Source organism: Garra rufa, unplaced genomic scaffold (genome assembly GCF_049309525.1).
Source record: "Garra rufa unplaced genomic scaffold, GarRuf1.0 hap1_unplaced_003, whole genome shotgun sequence".
In the NCBI taxonomy this organism is placed as follows: Eukaryota; Metazoa; Chordata; class Actinopteri; order Cypriniformes; family Cyprinidae; genus Garra; species Garra rufa.
In genome coordinates this window covers 7,917,038-7,938,801 of record NW_027394278.1, presented here as the reverse complement: position 1 = coordinate 7,938,801, position 21,764 = coordinate 7,917,038, and positions in this window count along the sequence as shown.

Below are 21,764 nucleotides of genomic sequence, written 5' to 3'. Positions count from 1 at the left end.
ACTCGTGAAACCTAAATATAAATGATTTTAATCTGTATTTTTGTGCGTCCTCTATTAAATCACCCTTTATGAGTAGTGCGCATGCGCACAAATGCCTAAGGGAACTTTCTGAGTATGACGTAAGAGGGAACCTGTGCTAAATCAAACAGAAAATACAGCGAAATGACAGGGAACAAAAAATATTAAATGAGTGATTATATGTTCAATACAGTTGCATTTTTTTGAGAACTCTAATCAGTTAAATAGCATAAGTTATTAGTTGGTGAGGTCTTTAACAACAGCCGTACTTTGTTGAACTAACGTGGTTCAAACGATGAGACCATATGAAACAGTCTTTACTAGCTTATTCGTTTCCACAAAAATGCAGCACAAATAAGCAAGCATTTTAACGTTTTAAATACACTAATCTACTATTATTGTTCAATCGCTGAATTTTTTTTTTTTTTTTTTTTTTTTAATGCCTTTAAAATATATAGTTTTGTGAACACGGACGAAGAAACGCCAGCCACGAAGCTCATCCGTAAACCACATAAAACAGCTCATATGCGCTTAGCTCTTTAAAATGATAATCTGTTTACATTGTGTACAGTCGCTGGACTGTTTTTATTTAAATGCTTTTAAAAGAGGCTTAGTGATGTAGTTCGCAGACCGAGAGCTCGGAGCCTTGACTCTCATGTCAGTACAACAGAAAACACTGGCTGAAGGCAGCTCTCTCCGTTTTAAATAAAACTACTTGCAAACACCTGAGTTTAGCTCTTGCTGTGTTCTAAGGGGTTGACGGAATGAAATCGCTGGAACATTTAAATTTTAAAAGGCCGTATTTATTTTCATTTTCAGCTCCACACCTTCAGTGGATATGCCTTAAACGGGGCATTATTTTTCGTACGTGACCTGTGGTTAGAGGCATTGTTGCTTGTTAGTAAGACATATGGCATAATAAATTATGTTCTTGGGCATAATTTGCAAGCTAACATGCTCTACAAGTCATATCTTATATTTAACCTAAATATAAATGATTTTAATCTGTATTTTTGTGCGTCCTCTATTAAATCACCCTTTATGAGTAGTGCGCATGCGCACAAATGCCTAAGGGAGCTTTCGGAGTATGACGTAAGAGGGAACCTGTGCTAAATCAAACAGAAAATACAGCGAAATGACAGGGAACAAAAAATATTAAATGAGTGATTATATGTTCAATACAGTTGCATTTTTTTTTTGAGAACTCTAATCAGTTAAATAGCATAAGTTATTAGTTGGTGAGGTCTTTAACAACAGCCGTACTTTGTTGAACTAACGTGGTTCAAACGATGAGACCATATGAAACAGTCTTTACTAGCTTATTCGTTTCCACAAAAATGCAGCACAAATAAGCAAGCATTTTAACGTTTTAAATACACTAATCTACTATTATTGTTCAATCGCTGAAGTGTTTTTTTATTTATTTATTTATTTTAATGCCTTTAAAATATGTAGTTTTGTGAACACGGACGAAGAAACGCCAGCCCCGAAGCTCATCCGTAAACCACATAAAACAGCTCATATGCGCTTAGCTCTTTAAAATGATAATCTGTTTACATTGTGTACAGTCGCTGGACTGTTTTTATTTAAATGCTTTTAAAAGAGGCTTAGTGATGTAGTTCGCAGACCGAGAGCTCGGAGCCTTGACTCTCATGTCAGTACAACAGAAAACACTGGCTGAAGGCAGCTCTCTCCGTTTTAAATAAAATTACTTGCAAACACCTGAGTTTAGCTCTTGCTGTGTTCTAAGGGGTTGACGGAATGAAATCGCTGGAACATTTAAATTTTAAAAGGCCGTATTTATTTTCATTTTCCGCTCCACACCTTCAGTGGAGTGGAATGCCTTAAACGGGGCATTATTTTTCGTACGTGACCTGTGGTTAGAGGCATTGTTGCTTGTTAGTAAGACATATGGCATAATAAATTATGTTCTTGGGCATAATTTGCAAGCTAACATGCACTACAAGTCATATCTTATATTTAACCTAAATATAAATGATTTTGATCTGTATTTTTGTGCGTCCTCTATTAAATCACCCTTTATGAGTAGTGCGCATGCGCACAAATGCCTAAGGGAACTTTCTGAGTATGACGTAAGAGGGAACCTGTGCTAAATCAAACAGAAAATACAGCGAAATGACAGGGAACAAAAAATATTAAATGAGTGATTATATGTTCAATACAGTTGCATTTTTTTGAGAACTCTAATCAGTTAAATAGCATAAGTTATTAGTTGGTGAGGTCTTTAACAACAGCCGTACTTTGTTGAACTAACGTGGTTCAAACGATGAGACCATATGAAACAGTCTTTACTAGCTTATTCGTTTCCACAAAAATGCAGCACAAATAAGCAAGCATTTTAACGTTTTAAATACACTAATCTACTATTATTGTTCAATCGCTGAAGTGTTTTTTTTTTTTTTTAATGCTTTTAAAATATGTAGTTTTGTGAACACGGACGAAGAAACGCCAGCCCCGAAGCTCATCCGTAAACCACATAAAACAGCTCATATGCGCTTAGCTCTTTAAAATGATAATCTGTTTACATTGTGTACAGTCGCTGGACTGTTTTTATTTAAATGCTTTTAAAAGAGGCTTAGTGATGTAGTTCGCAGACCGAGAGCTCGGAGCCTTGACTCTCATGTCAGTACAACAGAAAACACTGGCTGAAGGCAGCTCTCTCCGTTTTAAATAAAACTACTTGCAAACACCTGAGTTTAGCTCTTGCTGTGTTCTAAGGGGTTGACGGAATGAAATCGCTGGAATATTTAAATTTTAAAAGGCCGTATTTATTTTCATTTTCAGCTCCACACCTTCAGTGGAGTGGAATGCCTTAAATGGGGCATTATTTTTCGTACGTGACCTGTGGTTAGAGGCATTGTTGCTTGTTAGTAAGACATATGGCAAAATAAATTATGTTCTTGGGCATAATTTGCAAGCTAACATGCACTACAAGTCATATCTTATATTTAACCTAAATATAAATGATTTAAATCTGTATTTTTGTGCGTCCTCTATTAAATCACCCTTTATGAGTAGTGCGCATGCGCACAAATGCCTAAGGGAACTTTCGGAGTATGACGTAAGAGGGAACCTGTGCTAAATCAAACAGAAAATACAGCGAAATGACAGGGAACAAAAAATATTAAATGAGTGATTATATGTTCAATACAGTTGCATTTTTTTGAGAACTCTAATCAGTTAAATAGCATAAGTTATTAGTTGGTGAGGTCTTTAACAACAGCCGTACTTTGTTGAACTAACGTGGTTCAAACGATGAGACCATATGAAACAGTCTTTACTAGCTTATTCGTTTCCACAAAAATGCAGCACAAATAAGAAAGCATTTTAACGTTTTAAATACACTAATACTATTATTGTTCAATCGCTGAAGTGTTTTTTTTTTAATGCCTTTAAAATATATAGTTTTGTGAACACGGACGAAGAAACGCCAGCCACGAAGCTCATCCGTAAACCACATAAAACAGCTCATATGCGCTTAGCTCTTTAAAATGATAATCTGTTTACATTGTGTACAGTCGCTGGACTGTTTTTATTTAAATGCTTTTAAAAGAGGCTTAGTGATGTAGTTCGCAGACCGAGAGCTCGGAGCCTTGACTCTCATGTCAGTACAACAGAAAACACTGGCTGAAGGCAGCTCTCTCCGTTTTAAATAAAACTACTTGCAAACACCTGAGTTTAGCTCTTGCTGTGTTCTAAGGGGTTGACGGAATGAAATCGCTGGAACATTTAAATTTTAAAAGGCCGTATTTATTTTCATTTTCAGCTCCACACCTTCAGTGGATATGCCTTAAACGGGGCATTATTTTTCGTACGTGACCTGTGGTTAGAGGCATTGTTGCTTGTTAGTAAGACATATGGCATAATAAATTATGTTCTTGGGCATAATTTGCAAGCTAACATGCACTACAAGTCATATCTTATATTTAACCTAAATATAAATGATTTTAATCTGTATTTTTGTGCGTCCTCTATTAAATCACCCTTTATGAGTAGTGCGCATGCGCACAAATGCCTAAGGGAACTTTCTGAGTATGACGTAAGAGGGAACCTGTGCTAAATCAAACAGAAAATACAGCGAAATGACAGGGAACAAAAAATATTAAATGAGTGATTATATGTTCAATACAGTTGCATTTTTTTGAGAACTCTAATCAGTTAAATAGCATAAGTTATTAGTTGGTGAGGTCTTTAACAACAGCCGTACTTTGTTGAACTAACGTGGTTCAAACGATGAGACCATATGAAACAGTCTTTACTAGCTTATTCGTTTCCACAAAAATGCAGCACAAATAAGCAAGCATTTTAACGTTTTAAATACACTAATCTACTATTATTGTTCAATCGCTGAAGTGTTTTTTTTTTTAATTATTTATTTATTTTAATGCCTTTAAAATATGTAGTTTTGTGAACACGGACGAAGAAACGCCAGCCCCGAAGCTCATCCGTAAACCACATAAAACAGCTCATATGCGCTTAGCTCTTTAAAATGATAATCTGTTTACATTGTGTACAGTCGCTGGACTGTTTTTATTTAAATGCTTTTAAAAGAGGCTTAGTGATGTAGTTCGCAGACCGAGAGCTCGGAGCCTTGACTCTCATGTCAGTACAACAGAAAACACTGGCTGAAGGCAGCTCTCTCCGTTTTAAATAAAATTACTTGCAAACACCTGAGTTTAGCTCTTGCTGTGTTCTAAGGGGTTGACGGAATGAAATCGCTGGAACATTTACATTTTAAAAGGCCGTATTTATTTTCATTTTCCGCTCCACACCTTCAGTGGATATGCCTAAAACGGGGCATTATTTTTCGTACGTGACCTGTGGTTAGAGGCATTGTTGCTTGTTAGTAAGATATGGCATAATAAATTATGTTCTTGGGCATAATTTGCAAGCTAACATGCACTACAAGTCATATCTTATATTTAACCTAAATATAAATGATTTTAATCTGTATTTTTGTGCGTCCTCTATTAAATCACCCTTTATGAGTAGTGCGCATGCGCACAAATGCCTAAGGGAACTTTTGGAGTATGACGTAAGAGGGAACCTGTGCTAAATCAAACAGAAAATACAGCGAAATGACAGGGAACAAAAAATATTAAATGAGTGATTATATGTTCAATACAGTTGCATTTGTTTGAGAACTCTAATCAGTTAAATAGCATAAGTTATTAGTTGGTGAGGTCTTTAACAACAGCCGTACTTTGTTGAACTAACGTGGTTCAAACGATGAGACCATATGAAACAGTCTTTACTAGCTTATTCGTTTCCACAAAAATGCAGCACAAATAAGCAAGCATTTTAACGTTTTAAATACACTAATCTACTATTATTGTTCAATCGCTGAAGTGTTTTTTTTATTATTTATTTATTTTAATGCCTTTAAAATATGTAGTTTTGTGAACACGGACGAAGAAACGCCAGGCCCGAAGCTCATCCGTAAACCACATAAAACAGCTCATATGCGCTTAGCTCTTTAAAATGATAATCTGTTTACATTGTGTACAGTCGCTGGACTGTTTTTATTTAAATGCTTTTAAAAGAGGCTTAGTGATGTAGTTCGCAGACCGAGAGCTCGGAGCCTTGACTCTCATGTCAGTACAACAGAAAACACTGGCTGAAGGCAGCTCTCTCCGTTTTAAATAAAACTACTTGCAAACACCTGAGTTTAGCTCTTGCTGTGTTCTAAGGGGTTGACGGAATGAAATCGCTGGAACATTTAAATTTTAAAAGGCCGTATTTATTTTCATTTTCAGCTCCACACCTTCAGTGGAGTGGAATGCCTTAAACGGGGCATTATTTTTCGTACGTGACCTGTGGTTAGAGGCATTGTTGCTTGTTAGTAAGACATATGGCAAAATAAATTATGTTCTTGGGCATAATTTGCAAGCTAACATGCACTACAAGTCATATCTTATATTTAACCTAAATATAAATGATTTAAATCTGTATTTTTGTGCGTCCTCTATTAAATCACCCTTTATGAGTAGTGCGCATGCGCACAAATGCCTAAGGGAACTTTCGGAGTATGACGTAAGAGGGAACCTGTGCTAAATCAAACAGAAAATACAGCGAAATGACAGGGAACAAAAAATATTAAATGAGTGATTATATGTTCAATACAGTTGCATTTTTTTGAGAACTCTAATCAGTTAAATAGCATAAGTTATTAGTTGGTGAGGTCTTTAACAACAGCCGTACTTTGTTGAACTAACGTGGTTCAAACGATGAGACCATATGAAACAGTCTTTACTAGCTTATTCGTTTCCACAAAAATGCAGCACAAATAAGAAAGCATTTTAACGTTTTAAATACACTATTATTGTTCAATCGCTGAAGTGTTTTTTTTTTAATGCCTTTAAAATATATAGTTTTGTGAACACGGACGAAGAAACGCCAGCCACGAAGCTCATCCGTAAACCACATAAAACAGCTCATATGCGCTTAGCTCTTTAAAATGATAATCTGTTTACATTGTGTACAGTCGCTGGACTGTTTTTATTTAAATGCTTTTAAAAGAGGCTTAGTGATGTAGTTCGCAGACCGAGAGCTCGGAGCCTTGACTCTCATGTCAGTACAACAGAAAACACTGGCTGAAGGCAGCTCTCTCCGTTTTAAATAAAACTACTTGCAAACACCTGAGTTTAGCTCTTGCTGTGTTCTAAGGGGTTGACGGAATGAAATCGCTGGAACATTTAAATTTTAAAAGGCCGTATTTATTTTCATTTTCAGCTCCACACCTTCAGTGGATATGCCTTAAACGGGGCATTATTTTTCGTACGTGACCTGTGGTTAGAGGCATTGTTGCTTGTTAGTAAGACATATGGCATAATAAATTATGTTCTTGGGCATAATTTGCAAGCTAACATGCACTACAAGTCATATCTTATATTTAACCTAAATATAAATGATTTTAATCTGTATTTTTGTGCGTCCTCTATTAAATCACCCTTTATGAGTAGTGCGCATGCGCACAAATGCCTAAGGGAACTTTTTGAGTATGACGTAAGAGGGAACCTGTTCTAAATCAAACAGAAAATACAGCGAAATGACAGGGAACAAAAAATATTAAATGAGTGATTATATGTTCAATACAGTTGCATTTTTTTGAGAACTCTAATCAGTTAAATAGCATAAGTTATTAGTTGGTGAGGTCTTTAACAACAGCCGTACTTTGTTGAACTAACGTGGTTCAAACGATGAGACCATATGAAACAGTCTTTACTAGCTTATTCGTTTCCACAAAAATGCAGCACAAATAAGCAAGCATTTTAACGTTTTAAATACACTAATCTACTATTATTGTTCAATCGCTGAAGTGTTTTTTTTTTTATTATTTATTTATTTTAATGCCTTTAAAATATGTAGTTTTGTGAACACGGACGAAGAAACGCCAGCCCCGAAGCTCATCCGTAAACCACATAAAACAGCTCATATGCGCTTAGCTCTTTAAAATGATAATCTGTTTACATTGTGTACAGTCGCTGGACTGTTTTTATTTAAATGCTTTTAAAAGAGGCTTAGTGATGTAGTTCGCAGACCGAGAGCTCGGAGCCTTGACTCTCATGTCAGTACAACAGAAAACACTGGCTGAAGGCAGCTCTCTCCGTTTTAAATAAAATTACTTGCAAACACCTGAGTTTAGCTCTTGCTGTGTTCTAAGGGGTTGACGGAATGAAATCGCTGGAACATTTACATTTTAAAAGGCCGTATTTATTTTCATTTTCCGCTCCACACCTTCAGTGGATATGCCTAAAACGGGGCATTATTTTTCGTACGTGACCTGTGGTTAGAGGCATTGTTGCTTGTTAGTAAGACATATGGCATAATAAATTATGTTCTTGGGCATAATTTGCAAGCTAACATGCACTACAAGTCATATCTTATATTTAACCTAAATATAAATGATTTTAATCTGTATTTTTGTGCGTCCTCTATTAAATCACCCTTTATGAGTAGTGCGCATGCGCACAAATGCCTAAGGGAACTTTTGGAGTATGACGTAAGAGGGAACCTGTGCTAAATCAAACAGAAAATACAGCGAAATGACAGGGAACAAAAAATATTAAATGAGTGATTATATGTTCAATACAGTTGCATTTGTTTGAGAACTCTAATCAGTTAAATAGCATAAGTTATTAGTTGGTGAGGTCTTTAACAACAGCCGTACTTTGTTGAACTAACGTGGTTCAAACGATGAGACCATATGAAACAGTCTTTACTAGCTTATTCGTTTCCACAAAAATGCAGCACAAATAAGCAAGCATTTTAACGTTTTAAATACACTAATCTACTATTATTGTTCAATCGCTGAAGTGTTTTTTTTATTATTTATTTATTTTAATGCCTTTAAAATATGTAGTTTTGTGAACACGGACGAAGAAACGCCAGGCCCGAAGCTCATCCGTAAACCACATAAAACAGCTCATATGCGCTTAGCTCTTTAAAATGATAATCTGTTTACATTGTGTACAGTCGCTGGACTGTTTTTATTTAAATGCTTTTAAAAGAGGCTTAGTGATGTAGTTCGCAGACCGAGAGCTCGGAGCCTTGACTCTCATGTCAGTACAACAGAAAACACTGGCTGAAGGCAGCTCTCTCCGTTTTAAATAAAACTACTTGCAAACACCTGAGTTTAGCTCTTGCTGTGTTCTAAGGGGTTGACGGAATGAAATCGCTGGAACATTTAAATTTTAAAAGGCCGTATTTATTTTCATTTTCAGCTCCACACCTTCAGTGGAGTGGAATGCCTTAAACGGGGCATTATTTTTCGTACGTGACCTGTGGTTAGAGGCATTGTTGCTTGTTAGTAAGACATATGGCATAATAAATTATGTTCTTGGGCATAATTTGCAAGCTAACATGCACTACAAGTCATATCTTATATTTAACCTAAATATAAATGATTCTAATCTGTATTTTTGTGCGTCCTCTATTAAATCACCCTTTATGAGTAGTGCGCATGCGCACAAATGCCTAAGGGAACTTTCGGAGTATGACGTAAGAGGGAACCTGTGCTAAATCAAACAGAAAATACAGCGAAATGACAGGGAACAAAAAATATTAAATGAGTGATTATATGTTCAATACAGTTGCATTTTTTTGAGAACTCTAATCAGTTAAATAGCATAAGTTATTAGTTGGTGAGGTCTTTAACAACAGCCGTACTTTGTTGAACTAACGTGGTTCAAACGATGAGACCATATGAAACAGTCTTTACTAGCTTATTCGTTTCCACAAAAATGCAGCACAAATAAGCAAGCATTTTAACGTTTTAAATACACTAATCTACTATTATTGTTCAATCGCTGAAGTGTTTTTTTTTTTAATGCCTTTAAAATATATAGTTTTGTGAACACGGACGAAGAAACGCCAGCCCCGAAGCTCATCCGTAAACCACATAAAACAGCTCATATGCGCTTAGCTCTTTAAAATGATAATCTGTTTACATTGTGTACAGTCCCTGGACTGTTTTTATTTAAATGCTTTTAAAAGAGGCTTAGTGATGTAGTTCGCAGACCGAGAGCTCGGAGCCTTGACTCTCATGTCAGTACAACAGAAAACACTGGCTGAAGGCAGCTCTCTCCGTTTTAAATAAAACTACTTGCAAACACCTGAGTTTAGCTCTTGCTGTGTTCTAAGGGGTTGACGGAATGAAATCGCTGGAACATTTAAATTTTAAAAGGCCGTATTTATTTTCATTTTCAGCTCCACACCTTCAGTGGAGTGGAATGCCTTAAACGGGGCATTATTTTTCGTACGTGACCTGTGGTTAGAGGCATTGTTGCTTGTTAGTAAGACATATGGCATAATAAATTATGTTCTTGGGCATAATTTGCAAGCTAACATGCACTACAAGTCATATCTTATATTTAACCTAAATATAAATGATTTTAATCTGTATTTTTGTGCATCCTCTATTGAATCACCCTTTATGAGTAGTGCGCATGCGCACAAATGCCTAAGGGAACTTTCGGAGTATGACGTAAGAGGGAACCTGTGCTAAATCAAACAGAAAATACAGCGAAATGACAGGGAACAAAAAATATTAAATGAGTGATTATATGTTCAATACAGTTGCATTTTTTTGAGAACTCTAATCAGTTAAATAGCATAAGTTATTAGTTGGTGAGGTCTTTAACAACAGCCGTACTTTGTTGAACTAACGTGGTTCAAACGATGAGACCATATGAAACAGTCTTTACTAGCTTATTCGTTTCCACAAAAATGCAGCACAAATAAGCAAGCATTTTAACGTTTTAAATACACTAATCTACTATTATTGTTCAATCGCTGAATTGTTTTTTTTTTTTTTTTTTTAATGCCTTTAAAATATATAGTTTTGTGAACACGGACGAAGAAACGCCAGCCACGAAGCTCATCCGTAAACCACATAAAACAGCTCATATGCGCTTAGCTCTTTAAAATGATAATCTGTTTACATTGTGTACAGTCGCTGGACTGTTTTTATTTAAATGCTTTTAAAAGAGGCTTAGTGATGTAGTTCGCAGACCGAGAGCTCGGAGCCTTGACTCTCATGTCAGTACAACAGAAAACACTGGCTGAAGGCAGCTCTCTCCGTTTTAAATAAAACTACTTGCAAACACCTGAGTTTAGCTCTTGCTGTGTTCTAAGGGGTTGACGGAATGAAATCGCTGGAACATTTAAATTTTAAAAGGCCGTATTTATTTTCATTTTCAGCTCCACACCTTCAGTGGATATGCCTTAAACGGGGCATTATTTTTCGTACGTGACCTGTGGTTAGAGGCATTGTTGCTTGTTAGTAAGACATATGGCATAATAAATTATGTTATTGGGCATAATTTGCAAGCTAACATGCTCTACAAGTCATATCTTATATTTAACCTAAATATAAATGATTTTAATCTGTATTTTTGTGCGTCCTCTATTAAATCACCCTTTATGAGTAGTGCGCATGCGCACAAATGCCTAAGGGAGCTTTCGGAGTATGACGTAAGAGGGAACCTGTGCTAAATCAAACAGAAAATACAGCGAAATGACAGGGAACAAAAAATATTAAATGAGTGATTATATGTTCAATACAGTTGCATTTTTTTTGAGAACTCTAATCAGTTAAATAGCATAAGTTATTAGTTGGTGAGGTCTTTAACAACAGCCGTACTTTGTTGAACTAACGTGGTTCAAACGATGAGACCATATGAAACAGTCTTTACTAGCTTATTCGTTTCCACAAAAATGCAGCACAAATAAGCAAGCATTTTAACGTTTTAAATACACTAATCTACTATTATTGTTCAATCGCTGAAGTGTTTTTTTTTTTAATGCTTTTAAAATATATAGTTTTGTGAACACGGACGAAGAAACGCCAGCCCCGAAGCTCATCCGTAAACCACATAAAACAGCTCATATGCGCTTAGCTCTTTAAAATGATAATCTGTTTACATTGTGTACAGTCCCTGGACTGTTTTTATTTAAATGCTTTTAAAAGTGGCTTAGTGATGTAGTTCGCAGACCGAGAGCTCGGAGCCTTGACTCTCATGTCAGTACAACAGAAAACACTGGCTGAAGGCAGCTCTCTCCGTTTTAAATAAAACTACTTGCAAACACCTGAGTTTAGCTCTTGCTGTGTTCTAAGGGGTTGACGGAATGAAATCGCTGGAACATTTAAATTTTAAAAGGCCGTATTTATTTTCATTTTCAGCTCCACACCTTCAGTGGAGTGGAATGCCTTAAACGGGGCATTATTTTTCGTACGTGACCTGTGGTTAGAGGCATTGTTGCTTGTTAGTAAGACATATGGCATAATAAATTATGTTCTTGGGCATAATTTGCAAGCTAACATGCACTACAAGTCATATCTTATATTTAACCTAAATATAAATGATTTTAATCTGTATTTTTGTGCGTCCTCTATTAAATCACCCTTTATGAGTAGTGCGCATGCGCACAAATGCCTAAGGGAACTTTCGGAGTATGACGTAAGAGGGAACCTGTGCTAAATCAAACAGAAAATACAGCGAAATGACAGGGAACAAAAAATATTAAATGAGTGATTATATGTTCAATACAGTTGCATTTTTTTGAGAACTCTAATCAGTTAAATAGCATAAGTTATTAGTTGGTGAGGTCTTTAACAACAGCCGTACTTTGTTGAACTAACGTGGATCAAACGATGAGACCATATGAAACAGTCTTTACTAGCTTATTCGTTTCCACAAAAATGCAGCACAAATAAGCAAGCATTTTAACGTTTTAAATACACTAACCTACTATTATTGTTCAATCGCTGAATTTTTTTTTTTTTTTTTTTTTTTTTAATGCCTTTAAAATATATAGTTTTGTGAACACGGACGAAGAAACGCCAGCCACGAAGCTCATCCGTAAACCACATAAAACAGCTCATATGCGCTTAGCTCTTTAAAATGATAATCTGTTTACATTGTGTACAGTCGCTGGACTGTTTTTATTTAAATGCTTTTAAAAGAGGCTTAGTGATGTAGTTCGCAGACCGAGAGCTCGGAGCCTTGACTCTCATGTCAGTACAACAGAAAACACTGGCTGAAGGCAGCTCTCTCCGTTTTAAATAAAACTACTTGCAAACACCTGAGTTTAGCTCTTGCTGTGTTCTAAGGGGTTGACGGAATGAAATCGCTGGAACATATAAATTTTAAAAGGCCGTATTTATTTTCATTTTCAGCTCCACACCTTCAGTGGATATGCCTTAAACGGGGCATTATTTTTCGTACGTGACCTGTGGTTAGAGGCATTGTTGCTTGTTAGTAAGACATATGGCATAATAAATTATGTTCTTGGGCATAATTTGCAAGCTAACATGCTCTACAAGTCATATCTTATATTTAACCTAAATATAAATGATTTTAATCTGTATTTTTGTGCGTCCTCTATTAAATCACCCTTTATGAGTAGTGCGCATGCGCACAAATGCCTAAGGGAGCTTTCGGAGTATGACGTAAGAGGGAACCTGTGCTAAATCAAACAGAAAATACAGCGAAATGACAGGGAACAAAAAATATTAAATGAGTGATTATATGTTCAATACAGTTGCATTTTTTTTGAGAACTCTAATCAGTTAAATAGCATAAGTTATTAGTTGGTGAGGTCTTTAACAACAGCCGTACTTTGTTGAACTAACGTGGTTCAAACGATGAGACCATATGAAACAGTCTTTACTAGCTTATTCGTTTCCACAAAAATGCAGCACAAATAAGCAAGCATTTTAACGTTTTAAATACACTAATCTACTATTATTGTTCAATCGCTGAAGTGTTTTTTTTTTTATTTATTTATTTTAATGCCTTTAAAATATGTAGTTTTGTGAACACGGACGAAGAAACGCCAGCCACGAAGCTCATCCGTAAACCACATAAAACAGCTCATATGCGCTTAGCTCTTTAAAATGATAATCTGTTTACATTGTGTACAGTCGCTGGACTGTTTTTATTTAAATGCTTTTAAAAGAGGCTTAGTGATGTAGTTCGCAGACCGAGAGCTCGGAGCCTTGACTCTCATGTCAGTACAACAGAAAACACTGGCTGAAGGCAGCTCTCTCCGTTTTAAATAAAACTACTTGCAAACACCTGAGTTTAGCTCTTGCTGTGTTCTAAGGGGTTGACGGAATGAAATCGCTGGAACATTTAAATTTTAAAAGGCCGTATTTATTTTCATTTTCAGCTCCACACCTTCAGTGGATATGCCTTAAACGGGGCATTATTTTTCGTACGTGACCTGTGGTTAGAGGCATTGTTGCTTGTTAGTAAGACATATGGCATAATAAATTATGTTCTTGGGCATAATTTGCAAGCTAACATGCACTACAAGTCATATCTTATATTTAACCTAAATATAAATGATTTTAATCTGTATTTTTGTGCGTCCTCTATTAAATCACCCTTTATGAGTAGTGCGCATGCGCACAAATGCCTAAGGGAACTTTCTGAGTATGACGTAAGAGGGAACCTGTGCTAAATCAAACAGAAAATACAGCGAAATGACAGGGAACAAAAAATATTAAATGAGTGATTATATGTTCAATACAGTTGCATTTTTTTGAGAACTCTAATCAGTTAAATAGCATAAGTTATTAGTTGGTGAGGTCTTTAACAACAGCCGTACTTTGTTGAACTAACGTGGTTCAAACGATGAGACCATATGAAACAGTCTTTACTAGCTTATTCGTTTCCACAAAAATGCAGCACAAATAAGCAAGCATTTTAACGTTTTAAATACACTAATCTACTATTATTGTTCAATCGCTGAAGTGTTTTTTTTTTTATTATTTATTTATTTTAATGCCTTTAAAATATGTAGTTTTGTGAACACGGACGAAGAAACGCCAGCCCCGAAGCTCATCCGTAAACCACATAAAACAGCTCATATGCGCTTAGCTCTTTAAAATGATAATCTGTTTACATTGTGTACAGTCGCTGGACTGTTTTTATTTAAATGCTTTTAAAAGAGGCTTAGTGATGTAGTTCGCAGACCGAGAGCTCGGAGCCTTGACTCTCATGTCAGTACAACAGAAAACACTGGCTGAAGGCAGCTCTCTCCGTTTTAAATAAAATTACTTGCAAACACCTGAGTTTAGCTCTTGCTGTGTTCTAAGGGGTTGACGGAATGAAATCGCTGGAACATTTAAATTTTAAAAGGCCGTATTTATTTTCATTTTCCGCTCCACACCTTCAGTGGAGTGGAATGCCTTAAACGGGGCATTATTTTTCGTACGTGACCTGTGGTTAGAGGCATTGTTGCTTGTTAGTAAGACATATGGCATAATAAATTATGTTCTTGGGCATAATTTGCAAGCTAACATGCACTACAAGTCATATCTTATATTTAACCTAAATATAAATGATTTTAATCTGTATTTTTGTGCGTCCTCTATTAAATCACCCTTTATGAGTAGTGCGCATGCGCACAAATGCCTAAGGGAACTTTTGGAGTATGACGTAAGAGGGAACCTGTGCTAAATCAAACAGAAAATACAGCGAAATGACAGGGAACAAAAAATATTAAATGAGTGATTATATGTTCAATACAGTTGCATTTTTTTGAGAACTCTAATCAGTTAAATAGCATAAGTTATTAGTTGGTGAGGTCTTTAACAACAGCCGTACTTTGTTGAACTAACGTGGTTCAAACGATGAGACCATATGAAACAGTCTTTACTAGCTTATTCGTTTCCACAAAAATGCAGCACAAATAAGCAAGCATTTTAACGTTTTAAATACACTAATCTACTATTATTGTTCAATCGCTGAAGTGTTTTTTTTTTTTATTTATTTATTTTAATGCCTTTAAAATATGTAGTTTTGTGAACACGGACGAAGAAACGCCAGCCCCGAAGCTCATCCGTAAACCACATAAAACAGCTCATATGCGCTTAGCTCTTTAAAATGATAATCTGTTTACATTGTGTACAGTCGCTGGACTGATTTTATTTAAATGCTTTTAAAAGAGGCTTAGTGATGTAGTTCGCAGACCGAGAGCTCGGAGCCTTGACTCTCATGTCAGTACAACAGAAAACACTGGCTGAAGGCAGCTCTCTCCGTTTTAAATAAAATTACTTGCAAACACCTGAGTTTAGCTCTTGCTGTGTTCTAAGGGGTTGACGGAATGAAATCGCTGGAACATTTACATTTTAAAAGGCCGTATTTATTTTCATTTTCCGCTCCACACCTTCAGTGGAGTGGAATGCCTTAAACGGGGCATTATTTTTCGTACGTGACCTGTGGTTAGAGGCATTGTTGCTTGTTAGTAAGACATATGGCATAATAAATTATGTTCTTGGGCATAATTTGCAAGCTAACATGCACTACAAGTCATATCTCATATTTAACCTAAATATAAATGATTTTAATCTGTATTTTTGTGCGTCCTCTATTAAATCACCCTTTATGAGTAGTGCGCATGCGCACAAATGCCTAAGGGAACTTTTGGAGTATGACGTAAGAGGGAACCTGTGCTAAATCAAACAGAAAATACAGCGAAATGACAGGGAACAAAAAATATTAAATGAGTGATTATATGTTCAATACAGTTGCATTTTTTTGAGAACTCTAATCAGTTAAATAGCATAAGTTATTAGTTGGTGAGGTCTTTAACAACAGCCGTACTTTGTTGAACTAACGTGGTTCAAACGATGAGACCATATGAAACAGTCTTTACTAGTTTATTCGTTTCCACAAAAATGCAGCACAAATAAGCAAGCATTTTAACGTTTTAAATACACTAATCTACTATTATTGTTCAATCGCTGAAGTGTTTTTTTTTTTTTTTTATTTATTTTAATGCCTTTAAAATATGTAGTTTTGTGAACACGGACGAAGAAACGCCAGCCCCGAAGCTCATCCGTAAACCACATAAAACAGCTCATATGCGCTTAGCTCTTTAAAATGATAATCTGTTTACATTGTGTACAGTCGCTGGACTGATTTTATTTAAATGCTTTTAAAAGAGGCTTAGTGATGTAGTTCGCAGACCGAGAGCTCGGAGCCTTGACTCTCATGTCAGTACAACAGAAAACACTGGCTGAAGGCAGCTCTCTCCGTTTTAAATAAAATTACTTGCAAACACCTGAGTTTAGCTCTTGCTGTGTTCTAAGGGGTTGACGGAATGAAATCGCTGGAACATTTACATTTTAAAAGGCCGTATTTATTTTCATTTTCCGCTCCACACCTTCAGTGGAGTGGAATGCCTTAAACGGGGCATTATTTTTCGTACGTGACCTGTGGTTAGAGGCATTGTTGCTTGTTAGTAAGACATATGGCATAATAAATTATGTTCTTGGGCATAATTTGCAAGCTAACATGCACTACAAGTCATATCTCATATTTAACCTAAATATAAATGATTTTAATCTGTATTTTTGTGCGTCCTCTATTAAATCACCCTTTATGAGTAGTGCGCATGCGCACAAATGCCTAAGGGAACTTTCTGAGTATGACGTAAGAGGGAACTTGTGCTAAATCAAACAGAAAATACAGCGAAATGACAGGGAACAAAAAATATTAAATGAGTGATTATATGTTCAATACAGTTGCATTTTTTTGAGAACTCTAATCAGTTAAATAGCATAAGTTATTAGTTGGTGAGGTCTTTAACAACAGCCGTACTTTGTTGAACTAACGTGGTTCAAACGATGAGACCATATGAAACAGTCTTTACTAGCTTATTCGTTTCCACAAAAATGCAGCACAAATAAGCAAGCATTTTAACGTTTTAAATACACTAATCTACTATTATTGTTCAATCGCTGAAGTGTTTTTTTTTATTATTTATTTATTTTAATGCCTTTAAAATATGTAGTTTTGTGAACACGGACGAAGAAACGCCAGCCCCGAAGCTCATCCGTAAACCACATAAAACAGCTCATATGCGCTTAGCTCTTTAAAATGATAATCTGTTTACATTGTGTACAGTCGCTGGACTGTTTTTATTTAAATGCTTTTAAAAGAGGCTTAGTGATGTAGTTCGCAGACCGAGAGCTCGGAGCCTTGACTCTCATGTCAGTACAACAGAAAACACTGGCTGAAGGCAGCTCTCTCCGTTTTAAATAAAATTACTTGCAAACACCTGAGTTTAGCTCTTGCTGTGTTCTAAGGGGTTGACGGAATGAAATCGCTGGAACATTTACATTTTAAAAGGCCGTATTTATTTTCATTTTCCGCTCCACACCTTCAGTGGATATGCCTAAAACGGGGCATTATTTTTCGTACGTGACCTGTGGTTAGAGGCATTGTTGCTTGTTAGTAAGACATATGGCATAATAAATTATGTTCTTGGGCATAATTTGCAAGCTAACATGCACTACAAGTCATATCTTATATTTAACCTAAATATAAATGATTTTAATCTGTATTTTTGTGCGTCCTCTATTAAATCACCCTTTATGAGTAGTGCGCATGCGCACAAATGCCTAAGGGAACTTTTGGAGTATGACGTAAGAGGGAACCTGTGCTAAATCAAACAGAAAATACAGCGAAATGACAGGGAACAAAAAATATTAAATGAGTGATTATATGTTCAATACAGTTGCATTTTTTTGAGAACTCTAATCAGTTAAATAGCATAAGTTATTAGTTGGTGAGGTCTTTAACAACAGCCGTACTTTGTTGAACTAACGTGGTTCAAACGATGAGACCATATGAAACAGTCTTTACTAGCTTATTCGTTTCCACAAAAATGCAGCACAAATAAGCAAGCATTTTAACGTTTTAAATACACTAATCTACTATTATTGTTCAATCGCTGAAGTGTTTTTTTTATTATTTATTTATTTTAATGCCTTTAAAATATGTAGTTTTGTGAACACGGACGAAGAAACGCCAGGCCCGAAGCTCATCCGTAAACCACATAAAACAGCTCATATGCGCTTAGCTCTTTAAAATGATAATCTGTTTACATTGTGTACAGTCGCTGGACTGTTTTTATTTAAATGCTTTTAAAAGAGGCTTAGTGATGTAGTTCGCAGACCGAGAGCTCGGAGCCTTGACTCTCATGTCAGTACAACAGAAAACACTGGCTGAAGGCAGCTCTCTCCGTTTTAAATAAAACTACTTGCAAACACCTGAGTTTAGCTCTTGCTGTGTTCTAAGGGGTTGACGGAATGAAATCGCTGGAACATTTAAATTTTAAAAGGCCGTATTTATTTTCATTTTCAGCTCCACACCTTCAGTGGATATGCCTTAAACGGGGCATTATTTTTCGTACGTGACCTGTGGTTAGAGGCATTGTTGCTTGTTAGTAAGACATATGGCATAATAAATTATGTTCTTGGGCATAATTTGCAAGCTAACATGCTCTACAAGTCATATCTTATATTTAACCTAAATATAAATGATTTTAATCTGTATTTTTGTGCGTCCTCTATTAAATCACCCTTTATGAGTAGTGCGCATGCGCACAAATGCCTAAGGGAGCTTTCGGAGTATGACGTAAGAGGGAACCTGTGCTAAATCAAACAGAAAATACAGCGAAATGACAGGGAACAAAAAATATTAAATGAGTGATTATATGTTCAATACAGTTGCATTTTTTTTTGAGAACTCTAATCAGTTAAATAGCATAAGTTATTAGTTGGTGAGGTCTTTAACAACAGCCGTACTTTGTTGAACTAACGTGGTTCAAACGATGAGACCATATGAAACAGTCTTTACTAGCTTATTCGTTTCCACAAAAATGCAGCACAAATAAGCAAGCATTTTAACGTTTTAAATACACTAATCTACTATTATTGTTCAATCGCTGAAGTGTTTTTTTATTTATTTATTTATTTTAATGCCTTTAAAATATGTAGTTTTGTGAACACGGACGAAGAAACGCCAGCCCCGAAGCTCATCCGTAAACCACATAAAACAGCTCATATGCGCTTAGCTCTTTAAAATGATAATCTGTTTACATTGTGTACAGTCGCTGGACTGTTTTTATTTAAATGCTTTTAAAAGAGGCTTAGTGATGTAGTTCGCAGACCGAGAGCTCGGAGCCTTGACTCTCATGTCAGTACAACAGAAAACACTGGCTGAAGGCAGCTCTCTCCGTTTTAAATAAAATTACTTGCAAACACCTGAGTTTAGCTCTTGCTGTGTTCTAAGGGGTTGACGGAATGAAATCGCTGGAACATTTAAATTTTAAAAGGCCGTATTTATTTTCATTTTCCGCTCCACACCTTCAGTGGAGTGGAATGCCTTAAACGGGGCATTATTTTTCGTACGTGACCTGTGGTTAGAGGCATTGTTGCTTGTTAGTAAGACATATGGCATAATAAATTATGTTCTTGGGCATAATTTGCAAGCTAACATGCACTACAAGTCATATCTTATATTTAACCTAAATATAAATGATTTTGATCTGTATTTTTGTGCGTCCTCTATTAAATCACCCTTTATGAGTAGTGCGCATGCGCACAAATGCCTAAGGGAACTTTCTGAGTATGACGTAAGAGGGAACCTGTGCTAAATCAAACAGAAAATACAGCGAAATGACAGGGAACAAAAAATATTAAATGAGTGATTATATGTTCAATACAGTTGCATTTTTTTGAGAACTCTAATCAGTTAAATAGCATAAGTTATTAGTTGGTGAGGTCTTTAACAACAGCCGTACTTTGTTGAACTAACGTGGTTCAAACGATGAGACCATATGAAACAGTCTTTACTAGCTTATTCGTTTCCACAAAAATGCAGCACAAATAAGCAAGCATTTTAACGTTTTAAATACACTAATCTACTATTATTGTTCAATCGCTGAAGTGTTTTTTTTTTTTTTAATGCTTTTAAAATATGTAGTTTTGTGAACACGGACGAAGAAACGCCAGCCCCGAAGCTCATCCGTAAACCACATAAAACAGCTCATATGCGCTTAGCTCTTTAAAATGATAATCTGTTTACATTGTGTACAGTCGCTGGACTGTTTTTATTTAAATGCTTTTAAAAGAGGCTTAGTGATGTAGTTCGCAGACCGAGAGCTCGGAGCCTTGACTCTCATGTCAGTACAACAGAAAACACTGGCTGAAGGCAGCTCTCTCCGTTTTAAATAAAACTACTTGCAAACACCTGAGTTTAGCTCTTGCTGTGTTCTAAGGGGTTGACGGAATGAAATCGCTGGAATATTTAAATTTTAAAAGGCCGTATTTATTTTCATTTTCAGCTCCACACCTTCAGTGGAGTGGAATGCCTTAAACGGGGCATTATTTTTCGTACGTGACCTGTGGTTAGAGGCATTGTTGCTTGTTAGTAAGACATATGGCAAAATAAATTATGTTCTTGGGCATAATTTGCAAGCTAACATGCACTACAAGTCATATCTTATATTTAACCTAAATATAAATGATTTAAATCTGTATTTTTGTGCGTCCTCTATTAAATCACCCTTTATGAGTAGTGCGCATGCGCACAAATGCCTAAGGGAACTTTCGGAGTATGACGTAAGAGGGAACCTGTGCTAAATCAAACAGAAAATACAGCGAAATGACAGGGAACAAAAAATATTAAATGAGTGATTATATGTTCAATACAGTTGCATTTTTTTGAGAACTCTAATCAGTTAAATAGCATAAGTTATTAGTTGGTGAGGTCTTTAACAACAGCCGTACTTTGTTGAACTAACGTGGTTCAAACGATGAGACCATATGAAACAGTCTTTACTAGCTTATTCGTTTCCACAAAAATGCAGCACAAATAAGAAAGCATTTTAACGTTTTAAATACACTAATCTACACTGTAAAACTTTACTGTAAATTTACAGGCAATTTCTAACAGTATTGTACTGTATTTTTATATAGCAGTATCAGACTGTATATTTAACAGAAAGGCTGTAAATGTACAGTATTTTTCTGTTTTCAACACGCAAAATTCGTAATACAGTATCAGGCTGTAAATGTTGCATTATGGGATTGATTCGCGCTCATTTTCTTTAAAATGTGAGCAGAGCCAGTGCAGTGCCACTGAAGCAGTTCATTTGTTAGTTGGATATTCATACGAACAAAATAGGAACAACGTTACATACTGTGTGAAGACCAAGTTAGTTTTAAAGTTTATAGTTTTAAAGGTTTAAAATGTGCCGTTTAATCTGCCTGTGAATTTACGGGCGCAGCTAAAAATGAGAGGATAATGCAGCAAAAAGACGGGGAGAATATATTTTGTCTATGACGAAGAAGAAATGAAGTTGGACGCAGATGAATAATTGTTTGCCTGAGCATCGACACGGTAAGACACTGCTGTTTTATT